The sequence below is a fragment of the Salvia miltiorrhiza genome, chromosome 7 (assembly GCF_028751815.1).
Source record: "Salvia miltiorrhiza cultivar Shanhuang (shh) chromosome 7, IMPLAD_Smil_shh, whole genome shotgun sequence".
Classification (NCBI taxonomy): Eukaryota; Viridiplantae; Streptophyta; class Magnoliopsida; order Lamiales; family Lamiaceae; genus Salvia; species Salvia miltiorrhiza.
In genome coordinates this window covers 50,403,550-50,415,831 of record NC_080393.1, presented here as the reverse complement: position 1 = coordinate 50,415,831, position 12,282 = coordinate 50,403,550, and the positions used below count along the sequence as shown (strand labels likewise).

The window sequence follows — 12,282 nt, the reverse complement described above, 5'->3', positions numbered from 1 at the left end:
TCTACCAATGTTTAGTATTGAAAAATACGACATATGGAAGTTTCGGCTTGTAAGCTTCCTCACCGCCCAACATTGCCGAATGTGGGAAGTCATCACCAGCGGACCAATCACCATCACCGAAACCGTCAAAAGGGTTCCTGTTAATCCACAACAAGATCCTTACGATGAGGTCCAGTCCAAGCAAAAAGCAGACTTCACCATAGAAGAAAGGAAGCAAGATGAGCTAGACAACCTCGCCAAAAGCATCATCTCCGGCACCGTTCCCGACAAGCATGTCATGAAGATCATCAAGTGCGGAACTGCAAAGGAGATGTGGGACATTCTGAAAAGAATGTGCGTAGGTTCCGAGGAAATCAAGGAGAATAAGCTATCCATAGCTTGCCAGAAGTTCGACTCCTTCCTCATGCTCAAGAATGAATCTGTCGAGGAAATGGAACTTAGATTCATTCAAATTTTGAATGAAGTTCAATCCATTTCCAAAGATAAATACACTCAACGAGAAATCAATCTGAAGATTCTTCGAGCATTGCCACGTGGAGAATGGCAGATCTACTCAGTCGCTCATCAGCATAAGCCTGGATTCAGTCAGCTCCCGACAAACAAGCTTTTCTCCGATCTCATGGCAAATGAGTTCGACCTTCTGAGAAATCTTGGAAACAAGAAGGCTGGAGGATCAGACGAAGATGGTCCATCAACCTCAAGAGGAGTAGCACTGAAAGCCTCAACAAGAGAAGGCAAGAAGCAGATCAAGGAACCAACGAAACTCAACCCTGAGGACTTCTTCAGTCAATATACTTTGTTGACTGAAAGATTCAACAAGATGGAGTCCAAGTTCCGGAAGTACAGAAGGTTCCACAAGCAGCACTACAAAGGAAAGGAAAGAGAAAGAAACTCCAGACATTCCACAGATCGAAGCGGAGAAAGGAAGTCAGCCGCTTACGACATCAAAGACATGGAATGCTTTGGATGTGGAAAGAAAGGGCACTTTCGAAATGAATGCCCTGATCTGACTCAAGCTGAGCGCAGAGAGCTGAAAGCTAAGAAAGATCGCAGCTTTTCGAAGAAGAAAGCGATGGTTGCTGACGATGCTGATTCTTCCAAAGACACATCAGAATCATCCGACTTCGACAGCTCCAGCTCAGACGATGAGAGCCGAGCCCTGATGGCCAATGAATCAGAAAGCGTGGCTGACAACAGCTACGACAATGGAATGAATGGCTCAGAGCTAATCTCTCACTCAAAAACTCCTTATACTGATAACTTCCTGATGCTTTCAGGAGACCACTCAGAATCTGGAGATAGCTCATCCGATGAGACTGATGAGTTTGATCAGCTCATGACTGATCACTGTCAGTTGAGGAAAATGTTCGAAGATCTCCTCAAGCAGAATCAGAAAATGAACAAGGAGATCAATGATGAACGAGCTAAGAATCAGACAATCATCTACTTTTCGAATGAAACTTGTCTTGATCAGCTAATCATGGAGAACAGCCGACTGAAAGAAAAGCTCAGAATCTCCAACTCAGAATGTGAGCGAGCATCTCATGAGATCAAGAGGCTCAATCACAAGCTGGAAGAAACAGTCAAGAACTGCATGATGCAGTCACCCATGATGAGCAACTTTCCATCAAAAGGACTTGTTAAAAGCATTGGAGGAAAGGTTGCAGCTGACAAAGGAAAGAATGTCATGATCATTTCAAAGGACGATCCTTCTGAAATCACAACATCAGAAGAATCAAGAGATCATGATATGGATGAAGTTCTCAAACGCATACTGATGGCTAGATCAAATGTTCCACCTCCACGAAGCTACAGACGAGCAAAGGAGGCCCCCAACCAGATCATCCTACTGAGAAGACTGGAAAGCAGATTTCAGTCAAAGATCGGGGAAGGAACATCAGGAATCAAGAAGAATCTTCCTCACCAATCCAGGGGGAAGAAAGGCCACATCAGTTAAAAACTGACATCAGTTCAGTTTCGGAAGGAACAACATCCATGGAGATCAAACAATGCTGAGTCCAGTCGAGCCAAGCGACATCCACGACAACAAGCAACTGGACATCAGTCTCGTCTCCATAAGTCTGCAAAGACTCGAGTATCTCAAGGAAGATACTTCACCGAGCAAAGAAGACCTCAACCACTCATCAGACAGAACTGCTACAAGAGTGAGGCCTTCAAAGGAATTTCTCAACAGAAGAATGCTCGTGTGCCAACTGAAGTGCCAACAACGTCAATCGGACAATCAACAAAGCGCAAGAGATCAGCCAGACCAATTCTGAAGCAGATATGGGTTCCAAAGGGAACTCGAACTAACATCGAAGGACCCAAAGCTTGATTAGGTTCCTGAAGCTACTCTTCCTTGCAGGTCAATGTCAGGAAACACAAAAAGAAGGAAGATGTTAAAGCTTCAATCAGAACGTGGTATCTGGATAGTGGCTGCTCGAAGCACACGACGGGCTACAAAGAATATCTGTCTCAGTATGTTGAGAAAGCTGGAACCAAAGTTGCATTCGGAGACAACTCAATCGGAGAAACAAAAGGCTACGGTGTGCTCAACATGGGTAACGCCAGTATCAGTAATGTTAGCTTTGTTTCTGGTCTTAAACATAATCTGTTGTCTGTGAGTCAATTTTGTGACAGTGGTTTCACAGTGAAGATCAAGAAGGATGAATTCACTGTTAGAAACAATCAAAAGAAAGTGGTTCTGAAAGGATTCAGACAAGGGAGTCTCTATGTCGTTTCTTGGGAAGACAGCCCACCAGAAACATGCCTCATCAGCAAAAGCAGCTCGGAGCTCAACTGGCTGTGGCACAAGAGACTCAACCATCTCAACTTCAAGACGATCAACAAACTTGCTAAACATCAACTGGTAGAAGGACTTCCTTCTATTGTGTTCCAGAAGAAGCAAGAATGTGAAGCATGTCAAAGAGGAAAGCAGACGCGGATGTCATTCAAGTCAAAATCAGGACACTCTTCTGAAAGAATTCTGCATCTACTTCACATGGATCTGTTTGGCCCTATCACTCCAAGAAGCTACAACGGTAGGAACTACACCTTAGTAGTTGTGGATGACTATTCACGATATACTTGGGTCATCTTTCTCTTCAAGAAGAAAGAGACGCTGGAGGAACTGCCAAAGCTGCTGAGAAGACTGAGCGTTGAAAAGGAAGTCAACATCATCAGCATCAGATCAGATCGTGGGACTGAGTTCCTCAATACTGTCATTCGTGAGTATTGTGATGAACAAGGAATCAGTCATCAAACTTCTGCAGCAAGAACTCCACAGCAGAACGGAGTTGCAGAAAGAAGAAACTGGTCTTTAAAGGAAGCAGCAAGGATGATGCTAGCCGAATCAAAACTCCCCTTGAAGTTTTGGGCCGAAGCAGTCAACAACGCATGCTACACGCAGAATCGCTCCTTCCTCACTCAGAGACATGGAAAAACTCCATACGAGCTATGGAAGAACAGAAAGCCTTCGATTGCCTACTTTCATGCTTTCGGTTCTAAGTGTTTCATCCACAACAATGAAAAGAAGAGGTTAAACACTTTCGATAGCAAGGCTGATCCATGTGTCTTCCTTGGATACTCTGGAACAGAACGATCAAGCAAAGCCTATCGAGTGTTTAACTCTCAAACTCTTTGTGTTGAAGAAACACCTCATGTGATATTTGATGAGTCTACAGATGATTTCAGGGAACAAGAAGCTGAAAAGTGTATCCAGAACACGGAAGGTTCCAAAGCTGAAATCCACAACACCGAGCCCTCTACTGTCTTGGTGTGGGGACCAGGCAAAGATGAAGATACTGAGAAGCTTCAGTATCAAAAGATCAGCCAAAGGTCTGAAGTTCAGACTGGAGCCAATGCAGATGGCATCAGTCAAGGGGGAACTCCAGTTGCTGAAGATCGAGTTGAACGTGCAGAAGCAGCTCCAGCTCAACTCTCCCCTGCTCCAGAAAGTGCTCAACACTTCAGAACCATTCTGACCGAAGAAGCCCCACCATCTCCAGAAGAGATCAAGAAGTATCGAAGATGGTTTGAACTCCACTCAAAGGACAACATCATTGGAGAACCATCAGATGGCGTCAAGACTCGGAGATCAATGTGCAACCTCGTCTTCGACATCAATCAGAACTGCATCAACGAAGATAAGATTTTCAACTATTTCTTATCATCTACAGAGCCCAAGGATATTGAAGAAGCTCTGAAGTCTACTCAATGGGTCATCGCAATGCAAGAAGAACTCAATGAACTCAACCAGAATTCAGTTTGGGAGCTTGTGGATCGACCAGACGATGCAAAGGTGATTGGCTTGAAATGGATTTTCAAGAACAAGAAAGACGAAGAAGGAAACGTTGTGAGAAACAAAGCAAGGCTTGTAGCAAAAGGATACAGTCAAGAAGAAGGAATTGACTACGACGAAACGTTCGCCCCAGTTGCCAGATTGGAAGCAGTCAGACTCTTCTTAGCCTTCGTAGCTCACAAAGGTTTCAAGGTACACCAAATGGATGTCAAGTGTGCATTTCTCAATGGAGTGCTCACAGATGAAGTCTACGTGGAACAACCTCCAGGGTTTGAGGTTGCTGGACCAGAAAAAGTGTACAAGCTGAAGAAAGCGCTCTATGGATTGAAGCAAGCACCAAGAGCGTGGTATGATACTCTCTCAGAGTATCTTGTTGAACAAGGTTTCAAGAAAGGATATGTGGACAGAACTCTGTTCACTCTCAAAGAAGGAGAAGATCTCTTGCTTGTTCAGATTTATGTCGACGACATAATTTTCGGATCCAAATCCGAACGCATGTGCAAGAAGTTTGCTGACATCATGACCAACAAGTTTCAAATGTCCATGATGGGAGAAATGAATTTCTTTCTCGTATTGCAAGTCAAGCAGACCAACGAAGGAATACTGATCAGTCAGTCCAAGTATGCCAAGGAACTGATAGCCAAGTTCGGTATTCAGCACATGAAATCAGTCAAGATCCCAATGAACACAAACTGGAAAATTGATCCAAGTTCAAAAGGAAAATCTGTCTCTTCGACGAAGTACAGAGAAATCATTGGATCTTTGCTGTATTTGACTGCAAGCAGACCAGACATCGCATTTGCAGTCGGGGTTTGTGCAAGATATCAATCAGATCCAAAGGAAGCTCATTTGGATGCAGTAAAGCAGATTCTAAGATATCTCAAAGGCACCCTCAATTTAGGATTGTGGTATCCAGCAGACGACGACGATATCAAGTTCACCAGATATTCAGACTCAGACTTCGGTGGATGCAAGCTTGATCGCAAATCAACCTCCGGAACATGTCAATTCCTAGGCAACAAGCTCATCTCTTGATTTTCAAAGAAGCAGACTTCAGTCGCTACCTCTACAACTGAAGCTGAATATGTTGCTGCCGGAAGCTGCTGCTTACAAATTCTGTGGTTAGTCCATCAGTTGAAGGACTATGGGATCGACGAAAAGGAAGTTCCTATCTATTGCGACAGCTCCAGTGCTATTGCAATCTCCCAGAATCCAGTTCATCACACCAGAGTTAAGCATATTTCTATTCGACATCAGTTCATCCGTGATCATGTCGAAAAGAAGAATATCTCTATAGAATGGATTCCCACTGCTGTTCAGAGAGCGGACCTGCTGACCAAGGCTCTTCCAGAAGAGAGGTTCAATGATCTGTGTGGAAAGATCGGCCTCATCAACCCTGAAGAGTGATGCTGTATTTGGAGACCTTCTCAAACAGTCGTGATGACTGGTGGTCAACCAACTGCTAATTCTACGATCGCCGACATGGAAAGCAATGAAGTCTGAACGCTCATCTGAAGAAGAAGTCATCCTGATGATTCAACCAGGATCACGTGGTATCAACTGACTACAATGTTCAGTTGATCAGTAAGTATTTTAAAAGCTTACTTTTAAAATCAGTTATTTCAGTTCAGAGTTTTGAGTTTCAGTTCAAAATCTTTCTCTAACTGATCAGTTTCTTTCAAAAACTTTAACTGATTGTTGGAAAATGGAATATCCGAGAAGGTCAATTTTTTTTTAAGGAAAAAATCTGTTTTGATTGAACTTGTCCTGATCTTTTACCAAAAATCTTTCCAACCTTTTTGCCTCTGTGATAAAATTTCTTGAGAAGCTCATTGACATGACAGAATGCAATGATGCCTCTCACCTTTTTGAAGTCTCAGTCCCTCGCAGTGACGGCGGACGTGAATTTTTTTCTTCAAATACATTTTAAGCACAGTTTTCGAAAAACTTTTCATCTTCTTACATGGTTCACATCTTGTCTATTTATACCATGTTGTCTTCACTATTTTTCTGCATCAACTAACAACTCTCCACAGCCTTCACTGTGAGAAAATCTTTCAAATCTTTCCAAAAGTTGCAGAGAAAAATTGTTCCGACTAAAGGAGAAATCTATGACTGCAAAGTCATGGAGTGGAAGAATGACGCTCACATACCTGGTCTTCACCGGACCCTTCCACTGGATCTCAACGTCTCTCCGACGTCAAAGTTTGCTCTACCCTCACTTGTATCCATCGAAGCGAGTGTCTTCCATTCTCATGCCTGGCGCCAAGAAGCTTCACAGCTTCTGGAAGAGATCTTCCTTATCGCATCTATTGCACTCCTCCCTGGCTTGCAACAAACAACGAGACCTCTCTCGTTGTTGGCCGGCATCTTCAGCCGCACCAGGTCTATTCTTCAAAGACCCAGTGCCGGCGAATCGACGGTGTTAGTCTTTTCAGCTGCCACCGGTTTGATTCTTCCTTCTCACGCCCATCTTTCCTTCTCTCTTTCTTTCCAATTCACCAACCTCTCGTTTTCCTCATATGGCTACCCTCTTCTCTTTCCAAGGCAGCTTTCTTCTTTCTCTCGTCTTCTACGTTTTCTTGTCTCTTCCACTTCTCCGTCTCTCTCATCTCCTCACCTCATCACTGGCGTCCTCTTCCTTCTGCATCTCGGGATCACTTCTCTATTTCCAAGCTCTCCCATGAATGCTTGGGAATCGGAGTTGAAGTCCCATCCGATCATAGCTTCCATCATCAGCTCTCTTTTTGATGTTGCCAAAAAGGGGAAAGTCAGAAGTCAGAGAGAAACCTTCCCTAAGGTTGCCCATGTCCCTTCTTTCTTGACTGTAGATGAGATAGCAAAGGATCACCAGAAGTTGTAAGGACGACGTTCCAGTAAAGACCTAAAATCAACGGAAAACAAGTGAGAGTGGAACAAGCTTAGGAACATGAAGACACGAAGACAGAAGATAAAGATCAAGAAGTTCAAGGCGCAGCCAAGCAGACTGCTGGAGTCCATGGGTTTCCCATGCTATTTTTGTTTTTCTTTTTACTCCAATGTAAGTCTCGCTCTGTACCTCGACTGATGGCTTATCAGTCTTTAATTAATGAAAAGAACTTCTTTTTGATCTCAACCTGAAGACAATGACTCTTTGTCCAGGCTCTGATTATGTTTTTCTGTCTTCTCTTTGTTCTGTTTTTGAACTGTTTCGTTCTTAACTATAAGTACAAGTTTTTAGGTTCTATTGTTAAGGGGGAACTGGTTTCACCCCAGTTTTAGAACTTGTATTGTGAGTTCAGTCTTTTTGTTGTCTAGAACTGCTGTGTGGTTTTGGCATCATCAAAAAGGGGGAAATTGTTGGGAACCTTGTCGAATATCCTAACCCTTGTTTTGATGATACCAAAATTCATAGGACTTAATTGTAATAGACTAGAATCTCTTTGAACTCAAGTGTTAGAGTTCGTTTCTAGTTTAGCTTGCGGTGTCGAAGACTGAAGACTGAAGAACGAAGGACTGAAGACTGAAGACTGCAGATACCAACTGAAGTATCAGTTGAAGAATCAGTTGAAGACTGATTACTTAATGCGCGCAATGGACTGATACTAAAGTCAAGTATCAGTTGAAATATTCCTCCTCGGACTGATCTTCCAACGTTCAGAGGAAGCCACATACTCACAAAGTACAGCCACATTAAATGCAGAGATCTCAGGATCTTATCTCTGCAGATGTCATTCCTATCTGGTGGTTACTTTTCAGAGACGTCACATCTCATGTCCATCAAAGAGAGTCGTTTCCACCCAGACAAGGAACCTCGAAGATTGAAGCCTCAGCCCAAATTCGAATTGCTCTCCAACGAAGAAATCTTGAGGACGATCTACGCCAACAGATCTATTCAAGAGTTCTCCTACAAATAGCGCTCGAGGATCACTTCAACCTTCACCGATTCAACGACATAAGCTGAAGCTCTGCCGAAATTGCTACTCAGCCTAAAGCTTAAAATCTCCCCAAAGCTTGAATCGAAGAAGAGAATTTCAAAGCCAAAATCAGTCACTGCTGATTACACACATTCTCTTAGACCTTAGGCAAACCTCTGTTTACCCAGAAGCCAAAGGTCAAACTTGCTTCAAAGAACTTGTTCTTTGTAAGTATAGTTGGCACTCGTTCAAACCTCCTCCCCAAAAGAGTGTTTGAGTGATTCGGAGTTCAGGAAGGTACTCTGACTCTGAGTGAGAAGTCTTAGCACAGGTTGTGTTGAGCAGAGAAATCCGACGCAAGTGAAGCGTGGGTCCTGAAGAAGGGTTTTCTTCAGTGGTACGGTTGTGTGCACCCGGCCAGCACATGGTTTGGTTTGCAGTGCACCTGTTAAGCACTTGCGGAGTGGATTGTTGGTCTGATCAACCAACCGTGGATGTAGGAAAGGGTTTTTCCGAACCACGTAAAAGTCTCTGTGTTGTTTACAGTTTTCAGTTTTACATTCCTACTTGTGTTATTTCTTTTGATAAACTGAACACTGATTAACTGCAAAGAGAAACTTAATAACCAACAACGTGCTCCACCGAGGCTATTGCGAAACTAAGTTTAATTTCTGCTGCGTATGTGATAACACTCATGTTTCCATGGTTTTAGTGTTCATATGATGTCAATTTTATAGGAAACTGAGTGTTGGATGATTGTTTTATGCTTAATTTGCTTTATCTTTTGAAACATGTTTCTTACTCGAACTTTGAAGGAAATTTTAGGTTTATTGAGTTCGAATTTGGAAAACGTACCTGAACTAGAAGTTGTAGATCGTCTCGATACGAGTTCGTGAGCGCAAACGGATCATAAATCGGAGTTCGGACGAGAAAGTTATGACCAAAACAAGAAAGTTGCGCGCAGCAGCGAAACGGCGGCGACCCCGCGGCGACCGGGCGGCGACCGCCGGGCAGCCCGCCGAGTTTTCGGCGCTACCTCCGTATTTTTGCGTTTTTTAGGCGTTTTTCAAGTCCTTTTCGAGCTCAAACTCTGTATTTTACCCTGGTACTATAAATAGGTCTTCTTTTGACCTATTTTGGGTTCCTTTTTCAGTTCCCAACTTTAGTTTTTCAGTTTTATAGCTTTAGATTTTTATTGCTTTCCAGTTTTTAGAGCTTGGATTGGATTTCCACAAGATTGAAGATTCAAGATCATTCTTTCAATTTTATTTAATTCAGTTCTTTCAATTGCGTACTTTTTAATTATGTTTATGTTTTATTTCAGTATGTCTGGCTAGTTTCGTTTAGCTGATTCTAGGGTTTGTAAATAGTTGATTGAATTTATGTGATTTATTTGTTAGTACATATTTACCTTCCAGTTTATGATTCATAATTCCTGGTGCTTGTTTTCTTGTGAATTATCTGATCAATAGTTTGCATGTGTAGCTATTCGGTTTGAGACCTAGCGGAGATAACTGTTTAGCGGATTCAGGAATGTATGATATGATTTTAACCTTGAGACCTAGCGGAGATAGGTGGATCATAGGGAGCTATTCTTATGAGCTATTGGGAGTTAGTAGATTTTCTTGAGACCTAACGGAGATAGATAATTTACTAATCTACGATCGTTGCTGCTCTAGCGAGAGTGATTGATTAATTAAGTGATCTCTCATCATAACTGGATTAAACTGGTACATAGGATTAATAGATTTATTATGTGGATTTAGTTAATGAATTTACTACCCTAGGATCAGTTGTCTTTTAATATTCGAATTTTCCTACGTGTTTTTACTTATTGTTATTTGCGTTTTAGTTTAAAGTTAATTAAACCTTCCTTCTTTCGTTTGCCTGAATATTACTAGAGTGTAATTAGGATTACTTAGAGTGATTCGTCATAATAGTCCCTGTGGATACGATACTCGGTTACTTAATTTGTGCTACAATTGCACCGTGTTAGTTGCGGTAATTTGTTGCTAATAATTTAGTGATCAACTTTTTGGCGCCGTTGCCGGGGACTATTTAGAATTAACTTTAATATTTCTGATTAGACTTAAGCATTATTTCAGGCGTTAAAAGTTTTAATTTTATTTTTTTTAGTTTTTAAATTTCTGTTTTTGTTTGTTGTCTCAGGCGTGCATGATCACGAGATCCAAAGGAAAGGAACATCTAGTACCTTTGAACTTGGAAATCGAAAAACAGTACAAAAGAGACAACCGCGAAAAGAAGAAGCAAGCAATGGCAGAGCAACAGAATAACATGGACCTTGAAACTCTTGTGCGAACCGTGACACACCTTCAGAGGCAGCTAGACGAAGAGAGAGAGCGCAACCGGACTCCTCCACCAGAGCCACCACTGAATCACATGTATCAGCCTCGGGTTGATCAATTTCAAGGAGGCAGATGGGGACCAACTGTTCAGGCTACCACGTTCGAGCTGAAGCCGGGATTGATAAACATGGTGCAAGCTGAACAGTTTAGTGGAATGGCTTCCGAAAACCCGCATGCTCACATTACTCAGTTTCTAGATATCTGCGACACTATTAAGCAGAATGGAGTGCCACCAGATGCCATCAGAATGAAGATGTTTGGATTCTCTCTCAGGGACAAAGCGAAGGAGTGGTTCAAGAGTTTGGACAGAGGTGCTATTACTGGATGGGAAGATTTGTGTAGAGCTTTCCTGTCAAAATACTTTCCTGCTTCTAAAGCTCAGAAAATCATTGCGGAGATTTCTCACTTTTCCCAGCTAGGAGATGAGACCATTCATGATGCCTGGGAAAGATTTCGTGAGCTGCTCAGGAACTGTCCACAACATGGTTTCACGGAGGATCAGCAAATCATTCACTTTTATAATGGTTTGACTGGTCTAACAAAAAGTATGGTGGATGCTACTGCAGGTGGATGTCTTCTCCATAGAAATACAAGGGAGGCTTATCGTGTGATAGAAGAGATGGCCTCCAATAGTTATCAATGGCCGAATGACAGAAATTCTACGAGAAGAATTGCAGCTGTGCATGAGGAGAGAGATGATTTTAAGGAGAAATATGAAGCTCTTCAAAAGCAGTATGAGTTGGAGAGAAAAGCATTACTAGCTAAAATTCCTAAGCAGCCGAGTTTATCTGATGTGTCACAGTTTGAAGATGCTAATTATGTCCAGCAGCAGTACCAATTCAATAGACCAAACTATCAGGGACATCAGAGCGGAAATCCACCGTATCATCCTAATAATAGGAATCATCCAAATTTTTCCTATTCAAATCCCAACAGTGTTGTGCAGCCTCCACCTGGGTTTTCTGTGTCTAGTGGAAGAGTAATCAATGAGCCAAAGAAAGATTCAATGGAGGAAATGATGAAGCAAGTATTGATGAAGGTCACTGGGATGGAGACAAATTCGGCAAACATGGGGACCAAAATCTCCAACATGGAGCAAAACTTTTCAGCGTTGTCAAAGCAGGTGCAGATGTTGGAGATTCGAGTTGGTCAGATGGCTAACCAAGCAGCTGCACAGCACAAGCCAGGCCAATTTCCTAGCAACACTCAGTTCAATCCGAAGAGCCAACATCAACAATTTCAGCAAAATCAGCAATGTCATTCCATACTGGTGGTTGATACTACAGTTGAGGATGCAGAGCAGCGGGATCATACTGAGCAGAGGAATGACAAGGGAAAAGGAAAAGTAGTGGAGGACGACGATGATGACTTGGAGGAGCTTGCAACGAAACAGACGCCTCCCCCTAAAAAGGATTCGAGCTCTTCTGCTGTTAAGGAGCCGGTTCCAACTCTTACGTTTCCCAGGCCAGAGTACAAGCCTGTAGCACCCTTCCCGAATAGCCTGGCAAAGCCGAAGATGGATGAGAAGTTTTTGGAGACATTTAAGAAGTTGGCTGTGAATATTCCTTCCGTGGAGATCTTGAGAAACAAGCCAAATGAGGTGCAAATTGTGAAGGCTGTGATGGAAAAGAAGAGAGCATTCAATGAATTTGAGGAGGTGCTCGCAGTGAAGGAGTATCAGTTGGCTCCAAAGAGAGAAGATCCGGACAGCTTCAATATT

The 12,282-nt window shown here is 42.6% G+C and overlaps 1 non-coding gene across 1 annotated transcript; it reads right to left on the bottom strand.

Moving 5' to 3' along the window:
* Window positions 1-10,944: 10,944 nt before the first annotated feature.
* Window positions 10,945-11,051, bottom strand: LOC130996301 (small nucleolar RNA R71). The gene has a single exon (XR_009092487.1). It is a non-coding gene; the product is annotated as a small nucleolar RNA R71 (small nucleolar RNA).
* Between the last annotated feature and the right edge of the window lie 1,231 nt (window positions 11,052-12,282).